Below are 26,829 nucleotides of genomic sequence, written 5' to 3'. Positions count from 1 at the left end.
TAAGAAGTAGGTACTAATTAGCTACTAGTTTATTTTTATTTATAGTAAGTTTATTTTTAGTAAGAACTAGTTGAATTAATAGAACTAGTTGAACATGTCACATTTGTTTTTATTTTTTAGTTAAAGCAATTTTTCCCGCATCGACGTCGATGATGCCTATCCCGCATCCTCGTCGTCGACTCAGTGGAGGACACCAGCTTGACCAGATGGGCCATGTCCGAGACTGGGCTCCGCCGAGCTGGTACTGGGAGGCGCTACCTACCGGGGGCGCAGCTTGGTGAAGAGTCAGCCCGTCATTGACCCGAACCTTCTTTGGTGGCGGTCGCGTGGGCCAGTGACGGTCGAGAGGCTTGAGGACCCCGCGGAGGTGGTACGTCACCGTGTCAGCGAGGAGGACGCGCACGTCTGTCGCTACTTGGTTGCGCTGGAGCACATGTTCTCCAATACCTAGCAGGTTCTCCAGGGATCTCACTTGAGCTATGATCCTGTGATGGTTCCTTCTCTTTGGGTGTCCACCACCCGCGTCGATACCCATCGTTCGCTAGGGTTTTAGTTGTATTAGTGATGTTATATGTATGATACTATTCAGGATGGATTAGTGATAATATTCGACGATGTACGAACGCAAGAGATGATTTACTTTTGCTTATTGAATGCATGTTAATTTGAATACTTATTTATTTTATGATTTGGTTATTGAATGCTCATGTCAATATGAGTCCTATAAGATATTTTGAAATGTATATCTTGTGTTGCTCAAATAGGATATGTGCTTGCCCAAGTGGCCGGTCATGTTTGCAGGTTACACCGCCGAGTGGCCTATGTTTTGCCGGAGTGTTGATTCATTTTCGTTCCGGCAATTTCAAGCGCTCGATATGTCCTATTTTAGCAAAGGTCATGCTAGATTTTTCCGTGAATTTTGGCATGACTTGTGCCAGAATATGTAGGAAATATGGAGTACCCCGGATAAGTGCGTTGAGTATCCTGGTATCTTCGATCGATTTTCAATTAATGTTTCAACTATGAATATAGGAAATGTCTGACGATGAAAAGGATTTAGGTATTTGCAAATACTGCAAAGATGAGCGCGACCTGTGCGACAGAATCTTCCTGGATGATAATAGGCGCTTCAGCATCAAGCTGGACAAGAATGTCCAAGTGGATATAGTAAGTCACAACGACAAGTCTTTTTTCGTAATTAAGCATGACATCTGCTTCAACTTATAATTTAATTTTTTTTACTATTCTACTAGTGTATCCCTGCCATGCAAGAGTTTTTGTCTTGGATAAGATAGGTTTCAGCCCTATGAAAACTACTATGGAGGTAAAGAGAGTTTACTTGAAGACCGAGCATGGTTATACTTTCCATGCAAAATTATACAACGCAGACACCTACACCTATTTTGAATGCAAAACTTGGCAAGCACTATGCAAGGCTTATGCATTTGAGCCTGATATGGTTATCACCTTTGATATTTGTTCGGAAGATGATATTGAAGGTAATATCGACATCTGGGTCGATGTGCAGACGCCTCCAGTTATAACATTATGTGAGTTTCTCAACCATATTTATGTCTTTGATATTGTTTATTAAAAAATAGTTGACAACTAATTTCTATTGACGGCTTATCTCCATTCAAGCAAACATGTCCAGTGCTTAGTAGACAGGACCTACTACTGTCCCAGGGCTGAACTAAACTGCAAGGAGATAAGTCATTATGTTTCATGGCTTGAGGATCTTCATACTGTCAAGTAAAATTGTTTTTCTGGACTTAAAAATCTTAGTACTCAAAACGTGCGACCAATAGTGTTCGTACTAAACTACGGTCACATCTATTTAGGAAAGATGGTAAGATTTTTACTATTTGTCCTCAGTGCATCTTTTGCATGCATTATTTTTTAAGCTAAACTTCATTGCGAAGTATGTTACTATACGATGTTCTTCAACAAGGACTCTCGATGAATGTTGTGCCTCATTGGATCGATACTAAAGGTCGCATGAGAATGGTTAGCTTACAGCCAAGACATCCTACAATGCACTTTAGTGCATTCAGGATTTCTAATAGCGAGGAATGCTTAATAGTGAAAGACTGGAGCAAAATTGTGAACGATCACAGAGAAGTACTAGGGGGTAGCAATCAGAAGCGCAGCCCGCGATTAGGAGACAAGTTCATCTGCATGCTCCAATATGATGAAGCAGGAGTGCTACACATGTTTTATGCTATTTTACCTGAGAGAGAGCAGTTGGAGTGATTAGCTAGCTAGAAATGAGTTTGAAGATGATGATGTGCTACACTATGACTATGATGATTAAATAGCTAGTGTTGGTGGTAATGACTATGATGATTATTATTAGCTAGTGTTGGTGGTGATTAGATAGTACCGCAGGTAGTGTTGGTGGTGATTAGCTAGCTAGATTGAGTTTGAAGATGATGATGTGATACACTATGACTATGATGATTAAATAGCTATTGTTGGTGGTAATGACTATGATGATGATTAAATAGCTTGTGCTAGCGGATTAGATTCAAGTGGAGGCAACATGTGGTGCACATCGAAAGTACTACTAGTCCAAACTAGATCAAGTTTGGATTAGTAGTATACTTTTGACATGCACCACATGTTGCCTCCACTTGAACCCAATCCACCTTTGTTTGACACACTGTTATGGACATAATGATATAAACCTCATAATTGGTATTGTACCAAAATTTGTATAACGGCCTATAAATACACTAATAATAAAAAAATGAAAAAATAATAATAGTAGTGATGGACAGTAAACACGCTGCTACTAGCTAGATTAGCAGTAGCGTGGAAGTGGACACATGCTATGGCTATATGTCTTAGCAGTAGCGCATGTCGCACGCGCTACTACTAAGCGATAGCTGTAGCGCTTTATTGGTAGCGCGGTGTCCCGTGCTACTAGTGGGCATTAAACCTGCGGCGCTACTAGGGTTTTCCCTAGTAGTGGCGAGTCAGAAGCATGGAGACAGGTGAGGCGACTATTTTCCACCTCGTGATCGTGGGGTGTGGCGCCATGCAGGCTGCGACCCGAGTCCACTTAGTAAATGAGTAGCGCCCTAGCGAGTCCCTCTTTTTTAATAATAAGGGAAGCACGGGCCGCCTCTTTAGTATCAACTATGGGATGACGCGAGCATGCTGGGGCCATCCCACGCACGACCCCCACATCACACGCTCGATGCGGGTCATGGGGAAGCGCAACTACCAAAGAGATCGTGGGGGATTAAGTTCCTACCATGCGTGCCTGCGCACTGCTTTGGGCCTGGCCCAACTACGCCTTGCACCCACATGTGGCCCAGGCCCGGGGGCTCCTGTCGGTGTACAAAAGTACGAGCTCTTTTGTGCCCCTTACTTGTGCACGGGCAGTTGTATCCACGCCTGTGGCTGGGCCCGGCAAGACAACGAAAGATAAAACACAAAAGACTACCAAGAGAGATACTCGAATAACAAAGAGCAGAAGGCAAGATGGACCTCCCCCGGCAACCCCCTTGCCGGGGTAGCTTGCACAGCATCGGCAAGCCCACCACCCGTGGGGCTGAGAGTTCATACACCATCGATACCGTTAAGACCAAGATCTGAGAATGCATGCTTGGTAGCATGCAGATCCTCATAAAGATTGATAGCCCACAGGTCCACGTGGGACCAGAAGACGAAGACTCTTGCCGGGGACGACTCCAAGGCCCCCAGCAAGCCTTGCCGGGGACGATCGCTGGACCATGGCCAGACCCACGCCCGGAAAGGGTTCGCGACCTCACCACCACTCCAGTGCGACGGTCGGCATGCCAACTAAGCAGACGCATGTGTGGCGGCATGCAGATCTTCGTGGAGGCTCTACCATCGCGCCAACACAGCAGCTAGCTAGCCAGCATGGCATTGCATGCCTCGTCATCCTGGACGCGTGTCGAAGCAAGAAGAGAAGCGACAGACAAGATGGCTTCTGTTGTCGTCCCCAATAAAGGAAGAGGGCACGTAGGCAGCGCATTAAATGTGTTTGTCCTGCGGGGCCGAGCGATAAGCTTGTACACTGTAGCTTGCCACCTCCTGTGTGCCACTGTGGAAACCCCTTTACATATAAAAGGAGGCCCAAGGCATACAGATAGAGGATTTGGACTTTTGGACCATGCACGCATCATAGCTAGTTCAAAAGCTCAAGAACACATATATCCAGACAAGCAGGACTAGGGTATTATGCATCTTTGCGGCCCGAACCTGGGTAAAATACCCTGTGTGCTAACTTCTCGACCTGCTCTTCGTGCAGCTAATCCCCCGCCGAACGTAAAAGGGATCCTTGTGACCTCATAGGTGTTCGGTTTCCCCGACACCATCATGGCTACTTCAAGCTCCTTCAAGGACAAGTTCTTGGAGAACGTCATCAACCCATATCTGCAGGAGGTGATGCAGAACTCTCAAGCTATCCATATGCACGATGGGGTCCGCGACGTGCAAAGCCCCAAGGGAACTGGATCTGTGGAGGTCAGGCTTGAAGCTATGGAGCAGGAAGTCTTTCGGTGCAAGGGGATGGTGGAACGTGGACTCAATGCTAATCACCTCATGATGACGGACTACACCTATGATCTCAAGGTGGATGGCAAGTCCATGAAGGACATCATCTTCTCCTTCAATTAGCAAATCAACTTCCTCCAGAGCCAGATCTACGACCTCCAAAACCAAGTCTTTGAATATGAGGCATGGTTTAAAGGTATGAGTTTCGCTGCCAGTTGCAGGAACCAAGAGACTCATTCTTCGTCTTATGATGTTGAGCCTCTATCATGGAAACCTGAGGACAGGATCGCTTCTACTTCATCACCACCACCTCCTTCTTCATCACCAAAAAAAATTGAGTATTGGGCATGGGCACTCCCATTGGCTTTCGCCAAGCTTGGGGGAGGTGCCTGGGTATCGTATCATCTCAACCATCTTTTGCCTTTACTTTTCTTAGTTCGATCCATAGTTATCTTTTTCTTTAGATGAATAAAAGTTAGTTTGATCCTTTCTTTTCGAGAGTTTGCTTAGTGATCTATCTTCGTAATCATGTGCAAGATATATAATAAAGTTTAGTTTGAGTTTTGCTTTCTTTACTTTCTTGTATCAATAAAAAGAAAGGAAATAAATGAAAAATATCATATGCTAATCTTATGGAAAGTGATGACATTACACAAGGAAAAGTATAAGTAGAAAATTTTATTATAGATTGACAAACATAGCATTGGTCAATGATGCAACTCATGAAAGAATTAATAAGGGAAGAGAAGATTCACATGCAGTACACTATCCTAGAAATCTTTTGTGATTGTCAGCACCCATCAAAATATTATATGCCAATTTTTTTGAAGTTGGACAAGGAAGACAACGTAATGATTTATGTTTGTTCATATTCACATAGAAGTTATATTGCCATAGATCCTTCAACATGTGGTGCTTGCCCCTATCTTTGCTAGCCAAAAATTTCGCACTAAGTAGAGATACTACTTGTGCATCCAAAACCATTAAACTCAAATCTTATTTGAGAGTCCACCATACCTACCTATGGATTGAGTAAGATCCTTCAAGTAAGTTGTCATCGGTGCAAAAATGCAATAAAAATTGCTTCTAAAAGTGTGAGATCATTTAGTGTAAGGGAAAATTGAGTGTTGTATGAACTTGTGATGGCCAAGAATAAAAGCGACAGACTGCATAATAAAGGTTGCCATCATAAGGGGCAATATAACATGACGTTCTCTTGCACTAAGGGGTTGAGCATACAAACCAAAAGCGCATGGCAACCTCTGCTTCCCTCTGCGAAGGGCCTATCTTTTACTTTTATGTATTTACTTTCATGCAAGAGTCAAAGTTCTTCTCTCTATTCCTTTTTATTTTCTCCTTTGGCAAGCATCATGTGGTGAGGAAAGATCTAGGCACATATATCCAGTTGAATATGGGTAGCATGAGTTATTATTGTTGACATCACCCTTGAGGTGAATATGTTCGGAGGCGAAACTATAAGCCCATATCTTTCTGTTTTTCTGGTTGAAACGTTTTGCTCCTGTGTACGCGGTGAGTGTTAGCAATCATAGAAGACTAAATGATGGTTGAGTATGTGAACTTGCCTAAAGGTTCCGATACGTGACCCTTCCTGAAAACATGATGAACTCTAGTTGCAAAGTTAACTGAGAACATAGTTTGTTGGTTTCCAATAAAGTTTATGCTTTATACTTCGATGTTGTGATGAATTGTCACTTGTTCATGAGAAGTCTATGATAAAAGCTCTATGATAAAAAAATTATATTAAAGTTTGTTGCTGTTATAATAAGTTACACGATGCTGCTATGTCCGTATTTTTGTTTTTATCGACACCTCTCTCTCTCTCTCTCTCTCTCTAAGCATGTCGTCATGTTTTTCGGTTTTGTTTTTTGCTTGAGAGGAAGCGAGGTCTAAGCTTGGGGGAGTTGATACGTCCATTTTGCATCATGTTTACCTACTGTTATTTATGTTGTTTTATTGCATAATAATGCTTTTTGGAGTAATTCTAATGCCTTTTTTCTCATAATATGCAAGGTACACACAAAGCGGGAGAATTCTGGCAGCTTGAAATCTGGACCTGGAAAGGCTACGTTAGGCTACCTATTCTGCACAACTCCAAATGAGCTGAAACTTTACAAGGAATTTTTATGGAATAAATAAGAATTTTTGGAGTCAATAAGTACCAGAGGGGGGCCACCAGGTGCGCACAACCCACCTGGGCGCGCCAGGGAGCCCAGGCACGCCCTGGTAGGTTGTGCTCACCCAGGCCCACCTCCGGTGCCCCTTTTCTGGTATATAAGTCATTTTGACCTAAAAAATAAGGAGAGGACTTTCAGGATGAAGCACCGCCATCTCGAGGCGGAACTTGGGCAGGAGCACTTTTGCCCGACAGTGGAGCGATTCTGCCGGGGGAACTTCCCTCCCGGAGGGGGAAATCATCGTCATCATAATCACCAACAACTCTCCCATATTGGGGAGGGCTATCTTCATCAACATCTTCAACAACACCATCTCATCTCAAACCCTAGTTCATCTCTTGTGTTCAGTCTTTGTACCGGAACTATAGATTGGTGCTTGTGGGTGACTAGTATTGTTGATTACATCTTGTAGTTGATTACTATATGGTTTATTTGGTGGAAGATTATATGTTCAGATCCATTATGCTATTTAATACCCCTCTGATCTTGAGCATGATTATCAATTGTGAGTAGTTACTTTTGTTCTTGAGGTCATGGGAGAAATCATGTTGCAAATAATCATGTGAACTTGATATGTGTTCGATATTTTTATGATATGTATATTATGATTCCCTTAGTGGTGTCATGTGAACGTCGACTACATGACACTTCTTTCTTGAACGGAATTTTTTTATTTGCAAAAGAATTGGTCAAAAACGCCCCGAGTTACTGCCGCCTTTTACCGGGGCTTCCATTCAAGTTACTGCCGCCTTTTACCGGGGCTTCCATTCAAAGCTTATCATACTTCATTTTTTCACCATATTTGGGTCTAAGGGAATGCATTGTGGAGTAGTTATTAGATGATGGTTTTTGAGAGTGACAGAAGCTTAAACCCTAGTTTATGCGCTATTCCATAAGGAACCGATTGGATCGAAAAGTTTAATGCTATGGTTAGAATTTATTCTTAACACTTTTCTCGTAGTTGCGGATGCTTGTGAGGGGGTTAATCATAGGTAGGAGGTTTGTTCAAGTAAGAACAGCACCTAAGCACCGGTCCATCCACATACCAAATTATCAAAGTAGCGAGAACGAGTTAAGCCAACAGGATGAAAGTGACTAGATGAAATTCCTGTGTACCCTCAAGAACACTTTGCTTATCATAAGAGAGCGTTTTGGCCTGTCCTTTTGCATCAAAAGTATTGGGCTACCTTTCTGCACTTTTGTTACTACTATCGTTACTTGCTCGTTATGAATTATCTTGCTATCAAACTACTCTGCTACTTACAAGTTTAGCACTTGCAGACATTACCTTGATGAAAACCACTTGTCATTTCCTTTTGCTCCTCATTGGGTTTGACACTCTTACTTATTGAAAAGGCTACAATTGACCCCATATACTTGTGGGTCATCAGGCCTCCACACCGGTCGACGCTGGACGACCAAAAGAGCTCCTAAGAAGCAGCTTGGTTGAGGCCCGGGATGTTGACACAGACGCGCAGCTCATTGCTCGCGCCCTGGGCAGCAGCTGCATTGATTGGCATGGGTCGTTGCTCACCTCACATGGACCGCGCCTCCTGAAGATCTTCGATTGCCCTGGTGATGAACTCCTGCGCACTTGGCGCCTCGCGCCCTACGCCTTGCTCCTGGAAGCGCACGTTGACGTACACTTCCACATGGTGCCCGAACGCATGCCTCGTGATGTTGGCCAGGTCAGAGGACTTCCAGCGAAGAGCCCCCGAGCCCAACTTGAGGGGTGCATCAGGCGTACCTTCCTATGCGAGAGGGAAATGGGCCCCAGCAGAGGATGAGGGGCCCGAGTCACGATCATTAGGTATGCCAGCCTCCTGAGTGCCCCGGAGGAGGAGCTTCTTCTTCTTAGGGGCAACCTCGGGGGGAAGGGTGACGCCCTCGCCATCCGAGTCCTCGACCACTACAGCCTAGTAGGCGCGCATGAGGGAGCACACCGCATCTTTCTCATCGCAGGCGACCGTGATGATGCCGCCGCTTCCTGGTATCTTGAGGACGTTGTAGCCATGGTGTGTTGCCGCCATGAACTTGGCGATGGCTGGGTACCCAAGGATGGCATTGTACGGCACGCGAATGTGAGCAACGTTGAAGTCGATGAGCTCGGTGCGGTAGTTGTCAAGCTTGCCGAAGGTGATGGGGAGGCGAATTTGCCCGATGGGGCCCATGGAGCCGTTGGTCACCCGTGAGAATGGCTTGGTGGGCTGAAGCCGGTCATATGGCACCTGGAGCCTATCAAATGTCTCGACGGAGAGAACATTGAGCCTAGCGCCACCGTCGACGAGTGTCTTGGTGATGAGAATGTTGCTGATGGTAGGTGACCAGAGCATGGGGAGCGCACCTGAAGTGGCCGCGCACTTGAGCTGGTCTGAAGAGTCGAAAGTGATGGCATACATGGACCATCTGAGCGGACGGGACGCCTCAAGCTTGGGGAGGGCCATGTTCACCTAATGAGCGAACTGCTTGAAGATGCGAAGGGAGGCTGGGGCCTGAGCACCCCCCAGGATGCAGCCGATAGCACGAGGCTCTTCGAAGCCCCCAACCCCATTGTCCTGGCGGTGGTCGTGGTTCCTTCTTTGTGGTGGCAGCAGCGGAGGGAGGCCAGCATTGCCCTGAGGACGGCCCTCGAGAGGCTGATCCTTCCACGGACCGTCACGAGCTAGTCCTGTCAGTGGTCTTCACAAGGTTGTTCACGCCAACCCTAATGGGGGCCACGATCGTCCCCACGGCCTCCACCGCGAACTCCTTCATGGACGTAGCCACGGTCATTGCGCTCAGGGCAACGAACGAGGTGCCAATCTCGGATAGCCCTGAGCTCTTGGCAGTCGTTGGTGTTTTGGTTCTACGGTTGTGGAAGACGCAGAACATGCGGTTGCCTTTGGAGGACTTATGGTGGTCACAGCCGCACTTCATGTCAGGCTCGGTCGCGAGCACCGTTGGGCCCGTGTGCTTCGCGTCCTTTGCCTTGGCCTTCTTGTCTTCTGGGTCGGCTTCTGGGAGCTCGAGGAGCGAGAGATGACCTTCTTCTGCCCTCGCGCACCTGGTCACCATGTTGAACATCGTCAGAGCTGAGCATTGGTCCTCGTGAATGGCGAGCTCCTCCTTCTTCTTGACATCCCAGACGCCATCAGTGAATGCTGAAATGATGGCCGCGTCCGACACCTTGGGGAGGTGAACGTTGGTGAAATGGTGGATGTACTTATGGAAGATCTCTCCTGGTTGTTGCTTGATGCACCGCAGGTCGCCAGCTGCAGGAGCGCGGTCGCGGGTGCCTTGGAAGTTGGCAATGAAGTGCTCTCGCAGGTCATCCTAGGAGGAGATCGACCCGCCAGGAGATTCAGGAGCCATGAGCGTGTGCCTTCCTTGAGAGCCATGGGGAACCAATTCGCCATGACCTTCTCATCACCACTTGACACCTCGATGCTCAACTCACAGAGCTGAAGGAACTCGGCCGGGTCGGGGGTGCCATCATAGCGCGGAGGTAGATCCGGCTTGAACTTGCCAGGCTAGATGACGCGGTGAAGCTGTAGAGTGAACGCCCGGCATCCCACCGTGTCCATGGGGGCTCACCTCTGAGGGGGAGCCAAGTCTTGACGCCCGCGCGCAGCCACCTCGGGTTGCACGCGGTCATGAAGCGGAAGTGCAGGAGGAGCTGGGAGCACACGCGCCTCTCCCTGGGGCCGCTGCACGACCCAACAGCTCTCTTCAATGCGTGCGGTCGCCCTGCGCGATTGATCATGCTGGGGGGGGCCTTGCGCCTTAGCTCGGGAACGACATCTTGCTGGAGAGGTGGAGGAGGCGCGCCGTGAGCTACGTCGCCCACCTGGGGCTACGGGGGAGGCAGCGAACGGGACAGGCAGGAGCCTCTCCAGTAGCGCTGACGAGCTTGGCAATGCGGTCTAGCCAATCCTCATAGAGGTCATCGGCCGAACGGTAGCGCAGAAGCTCACGCACCATTAGCAGCGTCGACTGCGCGATCGTCGGCCCGCGACGGGCGTGCGAGGATGAAGCAGCAGCTGGGGTCAGCAACGGAGTGGCGGTGCGGCCGTCGCGTTGCACGGAGGGCGACAACGACGAATCCTGCTGCTCGTGGGCTACAGGGCCAGTGGCAGCGTTGGCCATGGGCGACAGGGAGCGGCGAGGAGCAGCATTGCCCGCGGGCACCATCTAAGCGACATGCGCGGCGAGGGCCACCCGACGCTCAACATGAACTCGAGGAGCGTCTGCCATGAGGACAGCGGAGCGGGGGTGGATGACGGAAGAGAAACTTCAACACGCCCCCTACCTGGCATGCCAAATGTCGGATTCCAGGCTCCGCAGACCCAAGAAAGTTTCAAACTCAGGGGCGTGTGCGAAGAACTCAACCTCTCAGGTTGATCCATGCACTGCTCTTAGGACCTAGCTCAGTGAACACGATAGAGAAAGACACGACAATTTACCCAGGTTCGGGCCACCTTGCGGTGTAAAAACCTAGTCCTACTTTGTGGTGGATTAGCCTCGCAGGGGGCTGAGGATGAACTAGTACAAGTGGAAGAACAACCTCAGGAGGTGTGTTCTTGTTATGAGCTCTGGGGATTCGGTCTCCGGGGGTCCGATCCCTTCTATGGTGGTGGCTAGGCTATATTTATAGTGGCCTTAGTCCTCTTCCTCCAAAACTTAGGCGGGAAGGGATCCCACAATGGCCAAATTTGAAAGGGGACAAGAAGTACATCTAATCCTAACCAAAGGTGGTCTTCGCCTACAAAGCCTCTGAGCATGACGTCGTGGTGGGTGATACATCTCCAACGTATCTATAATTTTTTATTGTTCCATGTTGTTATATTATCATTCTTGGATGTTTTACAATCATTTTATAGTCATTTTATATCATTTTTTGGTACTAACCTATTGACATAGTGCCCAGTGCCAGTTGCTGTTTTCTAAATATTTTTTACATCGCAGGAAATCAATATCAAACGGAATCCAAACGCAGCGAAACTTCTTGAGGATTTTTTTTGGGCCAGAAGACATCCATTGTGCCAAGAAAGCACCAGGGGGTGCTCCAAGGGGGGCAGCACCCACCAGGGCATGCCTGGGGGCCCAGGCGCGCCCAGGTGGGTAGTGCCCACCTCGGATGCCCCCTGAACCGCCTCTTTCTTCTATAAATACCCCAATATTCCAGAAACCCTAGGGAGTCAACAAAAATCAATTCCAGCCACCGCAGAGTTCAAAACCACCAGATCCAATCTAGACACCATCACGGAGGGGTTCACCACTTCCATTAGTGCCTCTCCGATAATGCGTGAGTAGTTCTTTGTAGACCTACGGGTCCATAGTTAGTAGCTAGATGGCTTCCTCTCTCTCTCTTTAGATTATAAATATAATGGTCTCTTGGAGATCCATATGATGTAAGTCCGTTTGCGGTGTGCTTGTTGGGATCCGATGAACTTTGAGTTTATGATCAGATCTATGTTTTTATCCATGAATGTTATTTGAGTCTTCTTTGATTTCTTATATGCATGATTGCTTATAGCCTCATATTTCTTCTTTGATATTTGGGTTTTGTTTGGCCAACTTGATCTATTTATCTTGCAATGGGAAGAGGTGCTTTGTGATGGGTTCGATCTTATGGTGCTTGATCCCAGTGACAGAAAGGGAAACGACACGTATGTATCGTTGCTATTAAGGATACCAAGATGGGATCTATTTCTACATAAATAGATCTTGTCTACATCACGTCATCGTTCTTATCACATTACACCATTTCTCCGTGAACTTAATACACTAGATGCATGCATGCTGGATAGTGGTTGATGTGTGCAGTAATAGTAGTAGATGCAGGCAGGAGTCGGTCTACAAATCTTGGACATGATGCCTATATCATGATCATTGCCTGGATATCGTCATGATTATTTGAAGTTCTATCAATTGCCCAACAGTAATTGTTTTCCCACCGTTTGCTCTTTTTCTCGAGAGAACCCACTAGTGAGGCCTACGGCCCTCGGGTCTCTTTTCATGACATTTTCCTTTGCGATCTATTTTCCTTTGCGTTTATTTTCAGATCTATTAAACCAAAAATACAAAAATACCTTGCTGCAATTTATATGTTTCGCGATCTATTTATCCTATCTACCACTTTTACCTCACGTTATTTGCCTATCTTGAGGCACCATACCCGAATGGGATTGACAACCCCTTTGACACGTCGGGTTGCGAGTATTTGTTATTAGTTTGCAGGTGCTGTTTACATGGTGTGAGGCGGTTCTCCTACTGGTTCAATAACCTTGGTCTCATCACTAAGGGAAATACCTACCGTCGCTATACTGCATCATCCCTTCCTCTTTGGGGAAATACTGACGTAGTTCTAGCAGACATCAAAATGAATTTCTGGCGCTGTTGCCGGGGAGGATCTTCAACATCAACTAGGTTCCTAATCAAAAATCTCATCTCCTCACAATTTACATTATTTGCCATTTGCCTCTCGTTTTCGTCTCCCCCACTTCACAAAAGTTTGTTGTTTTATTCACCCTCTTTTTCGTTCACCTTTTTCTCATCAGATCTGTTTTTGAGTGCAATCTTGTTGCTTAGCCATCATGACTCAAGAGAACACCAAGTTGTGTGATTTCTCAAATACCAACAATAATGATTTTATTAGCACTCCGATTGCTCCTCCCGCCACTACTGCGGAGTCTTGTGATATTAATACTGCTTTGCTGAATCTTGTCATGAAAGATCAATTTGCCGGTACTTCTAATGAGGATGCCACGTCCCATCTTGACACATTCGTGGAATTATGCGATATTCAAAAAAAATGTGGACAATGATGTTTTGAAGTTGAAATTATTTCCATTTTCTTTGCGAGATCGTGCAAAAATTTGGTTTTATTCTTTGCCTCGTAATAGTATCGATTCTTGGAACAAGTGCAAGGATGCTTTTATTACTAAGTATTTTCTGCCTGCTAAAATTATTTCCCTTATAACCCAGATCGTGAATTCCAAGCAACTTGGACAGGAGCATGTTACACAATCTTGGGAAAGGATGAAATTGGTGCTAAGTAATTGCCCAACTCATGGGTTAAATCTTTGGATGATCATACAAAAAATTTATGCGGGATTGAATTTTGTTTCTCGTAATCTTTTAGATTCCGCCGCGGGGGGTACTTTTATGGAAATTACTTTGGGTGAAGCTATTAAATTGCTAGATAATACTATATGGCCAATTACTCACAATGGCATACCGAAAGAGGTCCTACTAGTAAAAAAGTCAATTCGGTAGAAGAAATAAATTCTTTGAGTGAAAAAGTTGATGCTCTTATGAAGTTGGTTGCTAATAAAAGTGCTCATATTGATTTTAATGATATGCCTTTGTCTACTTTGATTGAGAAAAGTAGTGATGCCATCGATGTGAATTTTGTCTCGCGAAACAATTTCAATAACAATGCTTATAGAGGTAATTTTAATCCTAGGCCTTTTCCTAGTAATTGCTCTAATAACTATGGTAATTCCTATGGTAATGCTACTTATAATAACAATAGAAACACCTCTGATCTTAAGAACAATATTAAAGAATTTATCAATACTCAAAAAGCTTTCAACACTTTGCTAGAAGAAAAGTTGAATAAAGTTGATTATTTGTCTAGAGGTATTGATAGAATTTCTCATGATGTAGAAATTCTCAAGATGAAATTTTTTGTTCCTAAAGTTGAAGAATCAATTAAAGCTCTTTATGTTTCTATGGATGAAAGTAAGAAAAGAACCGCTATTCTTAGAGCTAAAAGAGAATGTTTAGAAAGAGCGTTTTCTAGTGATTACTATCATAAAAGTGATGAAGATCTTAAAATGATTGGTGTTTCTTCTATTGATTCTTTGTTTAGTAAATTTAATATTGATGGCAAAATGGACTGGAGAAGAGTCAACTTTAGTTAGAATGTGTCCCTATGATTCGGAGGGTGAAAATCTTGTTAAGAAAATTGATAAAATTGGGTTTGAAGAGGTCAAGACTTTAACTAGTGATGTTCCCACTATTTTGGATTGCAAAGAGTTTAATTATGATAGTTGCTCTTTGGTTGATTGTATTTCATTGTTGCAATCCATGATAAATTCACCCCATGCTTATGAAAAAAATAAAGCTTTTACTAAACACATTGTTGATTCCATGATGAAAGCTTTTGAAGAAAAGTTGGAATTAGAAGTTTCAATTCCTAGAAAATTGCATGATGAATGGGAACCTAATATCAAAGTCAAGATTAAAAATTATGAGTATTTTGCCTTGTGTGACTTGGGTGCTAGTGTTTCTACAATTCCGAAATCTTTATGTGATGTCCTTGGTCTTACCAATATTGAAGAATGCTCTTTAAATTTGTAGCGGATTCTACGATTAAAAAACCTATGGGAAGAATTAATGATGTTCTTATTCTTGCAAATAGGGATTATGTGCCCATAGATTTTATCGTTCTTGATATTGATTGCAATTCGTCTTGTCCAATTATTCTTGGTAGACCGTTTTTGTGTACTATTAGTGTCATGATTGATATGAAAGAAGGCAATATCAAATTTCAATTTCCAGTAAGGACGGGAATGGAACACTTCCCTATAACAAGAATTAGTCCACCATATTAGTCAATCATGAGGGCATCTTCTGGATCTAGAACAAAAGATGACAAAACTTAGATCCTACGCGTTATGCCTAGCTAGGGGCGTAAAACGATAGCGCTTGTTGGGAGGCAACCCAATGAATATATTTTTTTGACTTTTGTGTTCTGTTCTTGTGTGTTAGCACAATTATGCTACTGTTATGATTTTGTTTTTTGTGTTTTAATTAGTGTTTGTGCCAAGCAAGGCCTTTGGGAAGATTTGGGTGAAAGTTGATTTGATCTTGCTAAAAAACACAAACTTTGTGCTCACCAGATTATTTTTCATTTTGAACCGAAAGTGCTTTTGAGTTTATTCTTTTTGCAGAAGATTAATAGACAAAGTTCTCACGTCAATCCAGTTTTTTCAGAATTTTTGGAGTTACAGAAGTATTCGAAATATTCAGATTGCTACAGACTGTTTTGTTTTTGACAGATTCTGTTTTCTTTGCACTGTGTGCTTGTTTTGATAATTCTATGGTTTTCTTTGATGGTTTTTTGCCATAGAAAAGTTGAATACAGTAGATACAATTCAAAAACAAAATATGGATATGTTTGCTACAGTACTTATAGTAGTGGTTTGCTTTCTTATACTAACGGATCTCACGAAGGTTTTGTTGAGTTTTGTGTGATTGAAGTTTTCAAGTTTTGGGTGATCTTACGATGGATGAAGGAATAAGGATTAGCAAAAGGCTAAGCTTGGGAATGCCCGAGGCACCCCAAGATAATATTCAAGAAGTAGCAAGCAACTAAGCTTGGGGATGCCCCGAGTGGCATCCCCGCTTTCTTCTAACAACCATCGGTATTTTACTTGAAGCTATATTTTTATTCGTCACATATTATGAGTTTTGCCTGGAGCGTCTTGTATGATATGAGTCTTTTATTGTTTTGCTTTGTGTTTTAAGTGTTGAATCCTTGCTTAACACAACCTTTTTGAGAGAGCCAAAAACTATGCTATGCTTGCTCCTATGCTTTCCTTAAATTTTTAGAGCCATGGATTTGCTCTAGTGCTTCACTTATATCTTTTTGAGCGCGGTGTGCTTTATTATTTTTGAAGAAATGCTCTCATGCTTCACTTAGATTTATTTGGGAGTTAGTAAAAATTTCAGAAATTCTCTCTTGCTTCACTTAGGTTATTTTGAGAGCAAGAAAAATTATGCTCATGTTCATCACTTATATTTATTTGAGCTTATCGCAATATATGAGAATAGTCCCAAAGTGATAGATATCCAAGGAGGATATAATAAAAACTTTCGTGAAGATCATTGGACAAAATAAACTTGATTCTTAGTAATGGTTTTGATATATGACGATATGATATGTGAGTCATGTTGATGAGTAATTGTGCTTCAGTAAGAATATTGATGTTAAGGTTTGTGATTCCCTATGCAAGCACGAAAGTCAATAGTTACGCAATGATATTTATATCGTACTTATGGTGCATTATTCGGTGTTACTTATGCTTAATGCTTGGGTACGAGATTTTTCGCTTTTGGGTTGGTCGCTTCTCAATCTTTTTGCTAGCCTTCATGTTGCACTAAGTATGATCACTACTTGTGCATCCAAAACCCATTAAACCAGTTTTGCCTTATGAGTCCAGTATACCTACCTATATGCGGTATTTCCATGTCGTTCTAAGAAAATTTGCATGTGCCATCTCCAATTTTCAAAATAAATTTCTCTTTTGTGTGCTCTACCGGTCGCGAGGCTGTGAAAGGTGGCCAATACATCCAATGCTAGATGTGTTATTCTCACGATGAGTGTTTGTTCGCTTGTCATTGCACGAGAGTACGTCAAAGGTATTAGGGATGCCCAGTCCCGAAATGAAAAATGAATTTACTTTATGTTGTCAAATAATAAATTCCTTGGAAATTGTTGGTATGGAGGGCAACCGTGGATTCGGCTAGCCATGGAAAGTGAAAGTAATGGTGGAAAAAGTAATAAACTTTATTTTCTCTTTGGGAACCGCCTATGATGTATCTAGCATGGAAAGTGTTGGGAGCTCTAAGTCGTTTTCTTTGGTGGGAAAAGTATGCCTCTCAAAAATATTTTTATCTCTCAATTTAAGCTTTGAGCTCTAGCACCTCTACAAATCCCTACTTCCCTCCGTGAAGGGTCGTTCTTTTAATTTATGAAAATTTTATTTTGAATTTGAGTCTCCATCTTCTCTTATAAAGCACCAACTAAGGGGCACTATGATCGTATTTGAGCATTGGGTGTAGCTAATACTCGAGTGTGTTTCATGAATGGATCAATGATTGAGCATAATGGGCTAGGGATAACTTGCTTTAGTGTTGATATTTTGAAAGACATGATTTCTTGTTAGTATGCTTGAGTATTAAAGTCTTCATGTCAAAACTAGACTATTGCTTTGAATCATATAAAAGTCCAAATGTCCATGCTACAAAGAAAAGAAATGTGATGAACATGTTAGGCAGCATTCCACATCAAAAATTATGTTTTTATCATTTACCTACTCGAGGACGAGCAGGAATTAAGCTTGGGGATGTTGATACGTCTCCAACGTATCTATAATTTTTTATTGTTCCATGCTGTTATATTTTGTTCTTGGATGTCTTACAATCATTTTATAGTCATTTTATATCATTTTTTGGTACTAACCTATTGACATAGTGCCAACTGCAAGTTGTTGTTTTCTGCATGTTTTTTACATCGCAGGAAATCAATATCAAACGGAGTCCAAACGCAGCAAAACTTCTAGAGGATTTTTTTGGGCCAGAAGACATCCATTGGGCCAAGAAAGCACGAGGGGGGGTGCTCCGAGGAGGGCAGCATCCACCAAGGCGCGCCTGGGGCCCAGGAGCGCCCAGGTGGGTTGTGCCCACCTCGGGTGCCCCCTGAAACGCCTCTTTGCTCTATAAATACCCCAATATTCCAGAAACCCTGGGGGAATTGACGAAAATAAATTCCAGCCGCCACAGAGTCCAGAACCACCAGATCCAATCTAGACACCATCACGGAGGGGTTCACCACTTCCATTGGTGCCTCTCCGATAATGCGTGAGTAGTTCTTTGTAGAAATACGGGTCCGTAGTTAGTAGCTTGGTGGCTTCCTCTCTCTCTCTCTCTCTTGATTATCAATACAATGGTCTCTTGGAGATCCATATGATGTAAGTACTTTTGCGGTGTGATTGTTGGGATCTGATGAACTTTGAGTTTATGATCAGATCTATGTTTTCATCCATGAAAGTTATTTGAGTCTTCTTTGATCTCTTATATGCATGATTGCTTATAGCCTCGTATTTCTTCTCCGATATTTGGGTTTTGTTTGGCCAACTTGATCTATTTATCTTGCAATGAGAAGAGGTGCTTTGTGATGGGTTCGATCTTACGGTGCTTGATCCTAGTGATAGAAAGGGAAACGACATGTATGTATCATTGCTATTAAGGATAATAAGATGGGGTCTATTTCTACATAAATAGATCTTGTCTACATCATGTCATCATTCTTATTGCATTACTCCGTTTCTCCCTGAACTTAATACACTAGATGCATGTTGGATAGCGGTCGCTGTGTGGAGTAATAGTAGTAGATGCAGGCAGGTGTCGGTCTACTAATCTTGGATGTGATGCCTATATAATGATCATTTCCTGGATATCGTCATGATTATTTGAAGTTCTATCAATTACCCAACAGTAATTGTTTTCCCACCATTTGCTATTTTTCTCGAGAGAAGCCACTAGTGAAACCTACAACCCCTGGGTCTCTTTTCATCATATTTTCCTTTCCGATCTATTTCCCTTTGCATTTATTTTCAGATCTATTAAACCAAAAATACAAAAATACCTTGCCGCAATTTATTTGTTCCGCGATCTATTTATCCTATCTACCACTTTTACCTCACGTTATTTGCCTATCTTCAGGCACCATACCTGGAAGGGATTGACAACCCCTTTAACACGTCGGGTTGCGAGTATTTGTTATTTGTGTGTAGGTGTTGTTTACGTGGTCTGAGGATGTTCTCCTACTGGTTCGATAACCTTGGTCTCATCACTGAGGAAAATACCTACCATCGCTATAATGCATCATCCCTTCCTCTTTGGGGAAATACCGACGTAGTTCTAGCAGACATCAGTGGGCTTGGCGATGACATCCATCCTGCCGTTCTGGCGGTCTTGGTCTTACTGCACGCAAATGGCAACCTTTGGTTGATTCCTTGGGACTCCACACCTATGCTTCCCTCCTTTGCACCAAAGAGGAAACCTGCCGCTCTGCGACCGCTGGCGCACGCCTGGCATTGGTCGTCATGGTTGATGTCATTTCAGCCTCGTGAGGCTGGGTCTTGCTTAGAAATATCCACTCCGATCAGGAGGCCACCTGAGGAGGCAGCTCCTTCAGGAGGTCTTGATGCCGCCCGCCTCGCAAGGCATGGCCCCTTGCGAGGGTCTTGTCTTGTCGTAGTTGAAGCTGGGCCGTAGCAGGCCGTCGATGAAGCCACGCCATGGGCTGCAGGGAGGCAGGTCTGGGTATCCTGGTTCCCAGAATGCCAACACAACTATTGCTAATGCACAGTAAAGCAATTACATGGCGCTAAGTGATTGACATGTAGGTCATACAATAATTAAAGACAACCCTAAGGCTCATGCCGGTTGTCGTACTCATCGACATGCAAGTCGTGAACTTATTACAAAACATGATCATCTCATACATCAGCATATAGCATATCACGTCTTGGCCATATCACATCACAACATGCCCTGCAAAAACAAGTTAGATATTCTCTACTTTTTTGTTGCAAGTTTACGTGGCTGCAACGGGCAACTAGCAAGAACCGTTCTTACCTACGCAAAAACACAACGGTGATTATCAAGTTTCTATTTAACCTTCTGCAAGGACCACCGTAGTCAAATTAGATTCAACTAAAGTGGGAGAAACAGACACCCCCCAGCCACCTTTATGCAAAACAAGTTGCAAGTTAGTCGGTGGAACCGGTCTCATGTACGTGGACATGTAAGGTTGGTCCGAGCTGCTTCATCCCACAATACCGCCGAATCAAAATAAGACATAGGTTGTAAGCAATATGAACATCACCGCCTACAACTCCTTTGTGTTCTACTCGTCCATATTATCTTCGCATAGACCTGGCTCATGATGCCACTGTTGGGAAATGTTGCATGGAAAATAAAACAATTCTATGCACACGCAAGATCTATCCCTGGGGATGCATAGCTACGAGAGGGGGTGAGCATCTACATACCCTCGTAGATCGCTAAGCAAAGGCGTTTATCAACGTGGTTGATGTAGTCGCACACCTTGATGATCCGTTCCGATCAAGCACCGAACGTACGGCACCTCCGCTTTCAGCACACATTCAGCTCGATGACGTCCTCGCCTTCTTGATCTAGCAAGAGGGGTGATGAGTTCCAACAGCACGATGGCGTGGTGACGATGGTAGTGAAACTATTTCTGCAGGGCTTCGCCAAGCACAACGGATTTAGAGCGGAGGATGAAGTAAAGGGAGAGGGGGTGCTGGCACACAGCTTGGTGAATCGTGGTGTGTGGCGCCCTCTCCCCTCCTCTCATATATATAGGTGGAGGGGGAGAGGCAGCCTAGCATGCGCCCCAAGGGGGTCGGCGGCTGCCCTACAGTGCCTTCCAAGGCGCCCCCCCTTCCATACTTGGCGCATGGGGGAAGGAAAAGGGGGCCGGCGGCCCCTAGGGCGCCTCCCCTTCCTTCTTCCTTGCGTGGAGAAAGGCGGGAGGGGGCCAGTCCCTCATCCTTCCTTCCTAGGGCCGTCGGCCAGGAGGTGAGGTGTGCCAGCCCCCTTGTGGGATGGTGTGCTCCCCACCTTTTGGCATGTTAGGCCCAACAACTCCCCATGGCCTTCCGGAACCCCTTCCGGTGATCTGATAATTAACCATGTATTCCGGAACCCTTCCGGAGACCGAATACTATCATCCTATATATCAATCTTTACCTACGGACCATTCCGAAGCTCCTTGTCGTGTCTGTGATCTCATCCGGGACTCCAAACAATACTCGCTCACCAACATAAATAACTCATGTATAGTTATATATCATCAAAGAACGTTAAGTGTGCGAACCCTACGGGTTCGACAATGATGTAGACATGACCAAGACGCTTCTCTGGTCAATAATCAATAGCGGGACCTGGATGTCCATATTGGTTCCTACATATTCTATGAAGATCCTTATCGATCGAACCTTTATGACAACATACGTAGTTCGCTTTGTCCGTCAGTATGTTACTTGCCCAAGATTCGATTGTTGGTATCTCCATACCAAGTTCAATCTCGTTACCGGCAAGTCTCTTTATTCGTTTCGTAATACATCATCTTGTAACTAACTCCTTAGTCACTTTGCTTGCAAGCTTCTTGTGATGTTGTATTACCGAGAGGGCCCAGAGATACCTTTCCGTCATACGGAATGACAAATCCCAATCTTGATTCATGCCAACTCAACAGACACCTTTGGAGATACCTATAGAGCACCTTTATGATCACCCAGTTACGAAGTGACATTTGATACACACAAGGCATTCCTCCGGAGTCAGAGAGTTGCATGATCTCATGGTCGAAGGAATATGTATTTGACATTAAGAAAGCTGTAGTAATAAGCTGACCGATCGTACGCTATGCTAACGGATGGGTCTTGTCCATCACATTATTCTCCTAATGACGTGATCCCGTTATCAAATGACAACTCATGTCTATGGTCAGGAAACCTTAAGCATCTTTTGATCAACTTGCTCTCTAGTAGAGGCTTACTAGGGACTGTGTATTTGCTTATGTAGTCACACATGGATTTAAGTTTCCGATCAATACAATGATAGCATCAATAATAAACCTTTATCATGATTAAGGAAATATAATAATAACCACTTTATTATCGCCTCTAGGGCATATTTCCAACTACTAGCTGACTTGCCTAACTGGTAAGCAATCCTTTGCTAATCGCATCTCTATGTGACTCATGTTGGTTGGGTGATATCACATACCCCGATGCCAACATCTTTTACCTCAAGGCGCAAAACCGTTTTCATAGCCCTTTCAAGTTAGCGGGTGCCCTGCATGTAAGTTCCTCACACGAACCCATTAATTCAAGGAGACCTACTGGCAGCCCAATTTTATAGGCCCACCCCTAGATATACATGACTTGTGATGGTGCGACATCTAGGAAGACAATTTTAACTTTATATTATGTGAGAAATCATTCTACCATTCATCATGCATAGAAAAAGAAAAAACGACAATCACAAATAATCATATTAAGTGAAATAGTATGGCTCCTACACGAAGATTCTCCTGAAGCACCAAGATGGTTCCGACTCAGAAATGTAAGTCAGAATTCCAAGTCGAATCATCAAGCTGGATCTCTACTCGACTTGTCAGGATAGGACGGGGAAGCACAACCGAATCGCTATCTGGGCAGAGTGGTTAATTCCATTCCTTCAAGTACTACCACTAGCAATGAAGTTACAAAGAAATCATCTCAATTCGACACACATGACGTTATACATTATAATGACAACAGTTTGCATCACATACATATGAGCCATAATATTCACATCAAACCTACAAAACAAAGTTATGCATAGAATCACATTCTACCGGGTGTATGAAATTTATGGTGCTACTACACGTAGCAGAAGCGGTTAGGGAGAGGGGTTCAAAGAGGTAGCTCCCCTTGCGGGTGCGGGCAATGCCCGATGATTTTCAAAATCACAAATCAAATATGTATTTGGATCATGAAGAATTTTTGATCGAATCAATCATATTGATCATTGTAATCCATGTCACATGGCCGTGCTAATTCAAGTCGGACCACACGCGGCTCTAGGGTATAACTCTCTAGGTCAGAGGGGAAAATCCCTTCGTAGTTGTCCATGTCTCACGACATGGGTCTGGACTAGAAAAAAAACCACCTTTATAACTACCTGGTTATGGAGTAGCGTTTGGTCAGCCCTAAGCAAGTCAATCACCATCCCAGTCCATGCCCCGACCTCATGTCTAGGACACAGAACATATGTTGTGCTTGAGACTAGCTAATAGATGACCTACCGTTGTGTCTCATAGTTGGGTCATTTTGACCTAAGAACTTCTTTGGTCCCGGTACCGACTAGCCGGAGCTGACCTCACATCCCATCGGGTCCATACTATCTAGTCAGCATCCAATTCTACATGGCCAGTGAGACTGAGACATCTACTGTGTTGTATGTCAATCTAATCGGGTGTGAGTTCGGTCGCATAATTTTACCGAAGAGTGATCTTTTAGAATGCACCATACAATGCATATTCTCACAAACAAGTCACATACTTATGGATACACAGGAAATATCATCTGAGCTTATTACCTCTAGGGCATATTTCCAAGACGCAAACCGCATGCCACTAGTAAGTGGTTACTTATGGCATGTTTGTCGCACACCATTGGTTTCCCACCTACCAGTGGCATGGGAGACCATCACCACCTGTAACAAACTAACCCATGGTGTTTCCTTGCCTTTTGGAGCACACGCCACTAGTAAATTATATACTAGTGGTGTGCTATTGTACAAAGGCGCCACTAGTTAATGTTGACAGTTTAAAAAAAATACCTGCCCAGGCATCTAAATCTGCATTATGGTCTACAACGTACCCTGCAACAAAGAGCACCCTCGTATATATAACCACAACTATACACAACATTAACAAATGACACCAATTACTAATTCAAATTATTATTATTTACTCATATATATATATATATATATATATATATATATATATTGTGGCCTACTGCAGACTCAGTGACATATAACCGAGCAAATATGAAAACATTAGATAGTAGCATGGTATTCTTAGACTTGAGCTGGTGCTTGTGCATTTTAGATGTAACCCTCTTCTCTAGCCTTAACCTCTCATTCTCGGCCTCCTTATGTTTTATCCTCTGCTCCAACTCGAACATCAACTTCTGGGTATCAAGATCCTTAAATAGCACTTCTAGCCCTCCTTTGACATTCTTGGTCAAGCCACTTGACATAGGGCCAGTTCTTTTGAGTTGTGGCTTATGCATAAGCTGCTCTAGAAATAAGACCCAGATAAGCTATTGAGAAAATAAGCCCTTGAGAATAAGTCAGCTAATTCTTTCCAGTTGCTGTCCCTTCAGCTTAATATTTTATATACCAAGTGAAAAGTCTGTAATGCCCATGGACTATAATTCGGTTCTGGTTAAATCTTATTGAGTTAGGTCTTAGAACTTTTCCGCCCATATGAACATAAAATCGATTTTCAAAAATCATGAGATGTTATAATCAAACAAAAGTAAGATCATTGTCTCACATACGAATATCAAACAAACATCATTGTCACATACGAGTACTTGATAAGAAGACATGAATAAGTAAGATCTTCAAAGTATTAAATGGTTCTCCCAACAAAAGCATACACAATAAAGCTAATCCTCAAAGAAAGACACTCGCAATAATATAATAATGTATTGTACCCATATTATATTCATCAATTGGTGCAAAGTGATTATAATGGCTCTCCCCATGAGCACAAGATCCATTCTCAACCATGTTGAAATGCTCATCACTTAGCTTTCTCTCAAGAATGTTGTAATTATGAAGAAACGTGCATGCAATAATTATCTTTGTTTGCATAGCAACTTTGTACTGTGTGATGCCGGGGATGATTAACCATTTAATCTATAGAGCAACAAATATCATTCAATGACGTTTCGTAGTAATGACTGTCGATGATTGAAGGTCTCATTTCTCGCTCGTGGCGGTCCGGATACCTTTTGGTTCAATTTCTTCCAAACAATATACTCTTTTTAGCAGATCCCACTTATTCTTAAATTGCTTGCACATGTAATTTCTCTTGGTGCGCTAAAAAACTTCCTTATCAAATTATCTTACCCATGATTGGTCAAACATCCATCTTGAGCAAGGTTATTTGCATTCATTTCTTCCACACAAATGTCAAGGAAAATTCTAAGGCCCATACTATTCCACAGTGATTTCATCTTTTTTTATCGTGGCAACACTAAAGAATTATAGAAATTAATACACATGCGATCAATGGTAGCATACAACATGTATAATTGCTTTTACCTACCATGTAGCAGCACATCAAAAATTAGCTTAAGACTTCAACAACCTTGAGAGGCTACTACATCATGTAGCATAACCACATCAAAGTACTAAATCTAATTAAAAAAAGAAACAATCATCTACTCGGGGGTAATAGAAGGTAGAGGAGATCTTTACCTAGTTGGGACGAGCTGTTGCCCGGGCTCACGACTAGCGTCTGGGATGAGGGTTAACCAGGGCGAGGGGTAAGGAATGCAGCCGGATCTCTGGCGGCGTCAGATGGAGCCGAAAAAAGGTTTCCCCCGCTTGGTATTACAAAGCAACCATCTGATACATCCAAAGATAAGTGTTGGGGAGGACGCAGCACAATCACACCCAAAAGAAACGAAAGAGAAACAACAAGAGAACAAAATGCCGACAACGGCGAATCGACGTAAACGAAGAAGCTTCATGACCACTACGCCCGCCGATGATCTTCCACCATGCTCCAAGGCTCCGAAGCACCGGTACCAATCAACACCCCCAAGAAGAACCACCACGATGACGACGCTGCTGCCAAGGGTTTACCCTGGTATGGGACGAGGCGAGAGGAAGGGTCGCCCCCGACGCCCTCCAGGAAGGTCCAGCGGCACCCACTAGTGTCGCCACATCGGTGTCGGACAAGCCGACAGGGGTTTCCCCCGATCCCAACCTTCACCTCGGATGCTCCAGAGCCTGTCACCAAACCGACCACCATCTTGTGCCACAATGGTCATGAAACCTCCACGCCGTCTCACCACGGCACCACGAAGTGAGGCCTACACAACGGGGAATAGGAGCCGGGACTAGGGGCCGCAGCACCGTCGACACGCGGGAGGGCACAACCTCCACCGTCAACGACGGTAGCTGACCGGACACAATAGCAGGAGCATACCAGGCTTGTGGGCGCACATGCCCGGCCGGGATCTCCGTGCCCGTAAAGCTCCCGCCATCACACTACAGCAGGCACGCCATTGGCGTCGCCGCCTCCGTCCGAGCTGCTCCTCCTCCCCACCACACAAACGACGACGAAGCCAAGCCGGGGGCCGGCCCGCTAGAACCTAGATGGGGCCCACAGGGCCCAGATCTAGGCCGAGGGCGCGCCGCCGGCCAACCTGCGCCACCATGCCGTCTCCCCGCCAAGGAGCCGCACCACCACCTCGCCTGCCGCCGGCCACTGCCGATGGGTCGCCCGACCGTCGTCGAGCCGAGGAGCACCGCCGCCGCCCCCATGCCACGGGCAAGGAGCCGCGCGCGGGGGGACAGGCAGGCCCCGCCGCCGCCAACACCACCCGGCCAAGCGTTGGGGGCGCCCGTCAGCGGCGGCAGGGAGGGAAGCCAAAAGGGGGGCGGCCAAAGGTGGAGGGGCTCGCACCGCCCCGGCCACCTCCCGGGGAGGCGGCAAGGGGCAGATCCTGGA

This window comes from Triticum aestivum, chromosome 6B, assembly GCF_018294505.1.
Source record: "Triticum aestivum cultivar Chinese Spring chromosome 6B, IWGSC CS RefSeq v2.1, whole genome shotgun sequence".
NCBI classification, from domain to species: Eukaryota; Viridiplantae; Streptophyta; class Magnoliopsida; order Poales; family Poaceae; genus Triticum; species Triticum aestivum.
The sequence above is the reverse complement of the archived record's forward strand: the minus strand, read 5'-3'. Positions refer to the sequence as shown.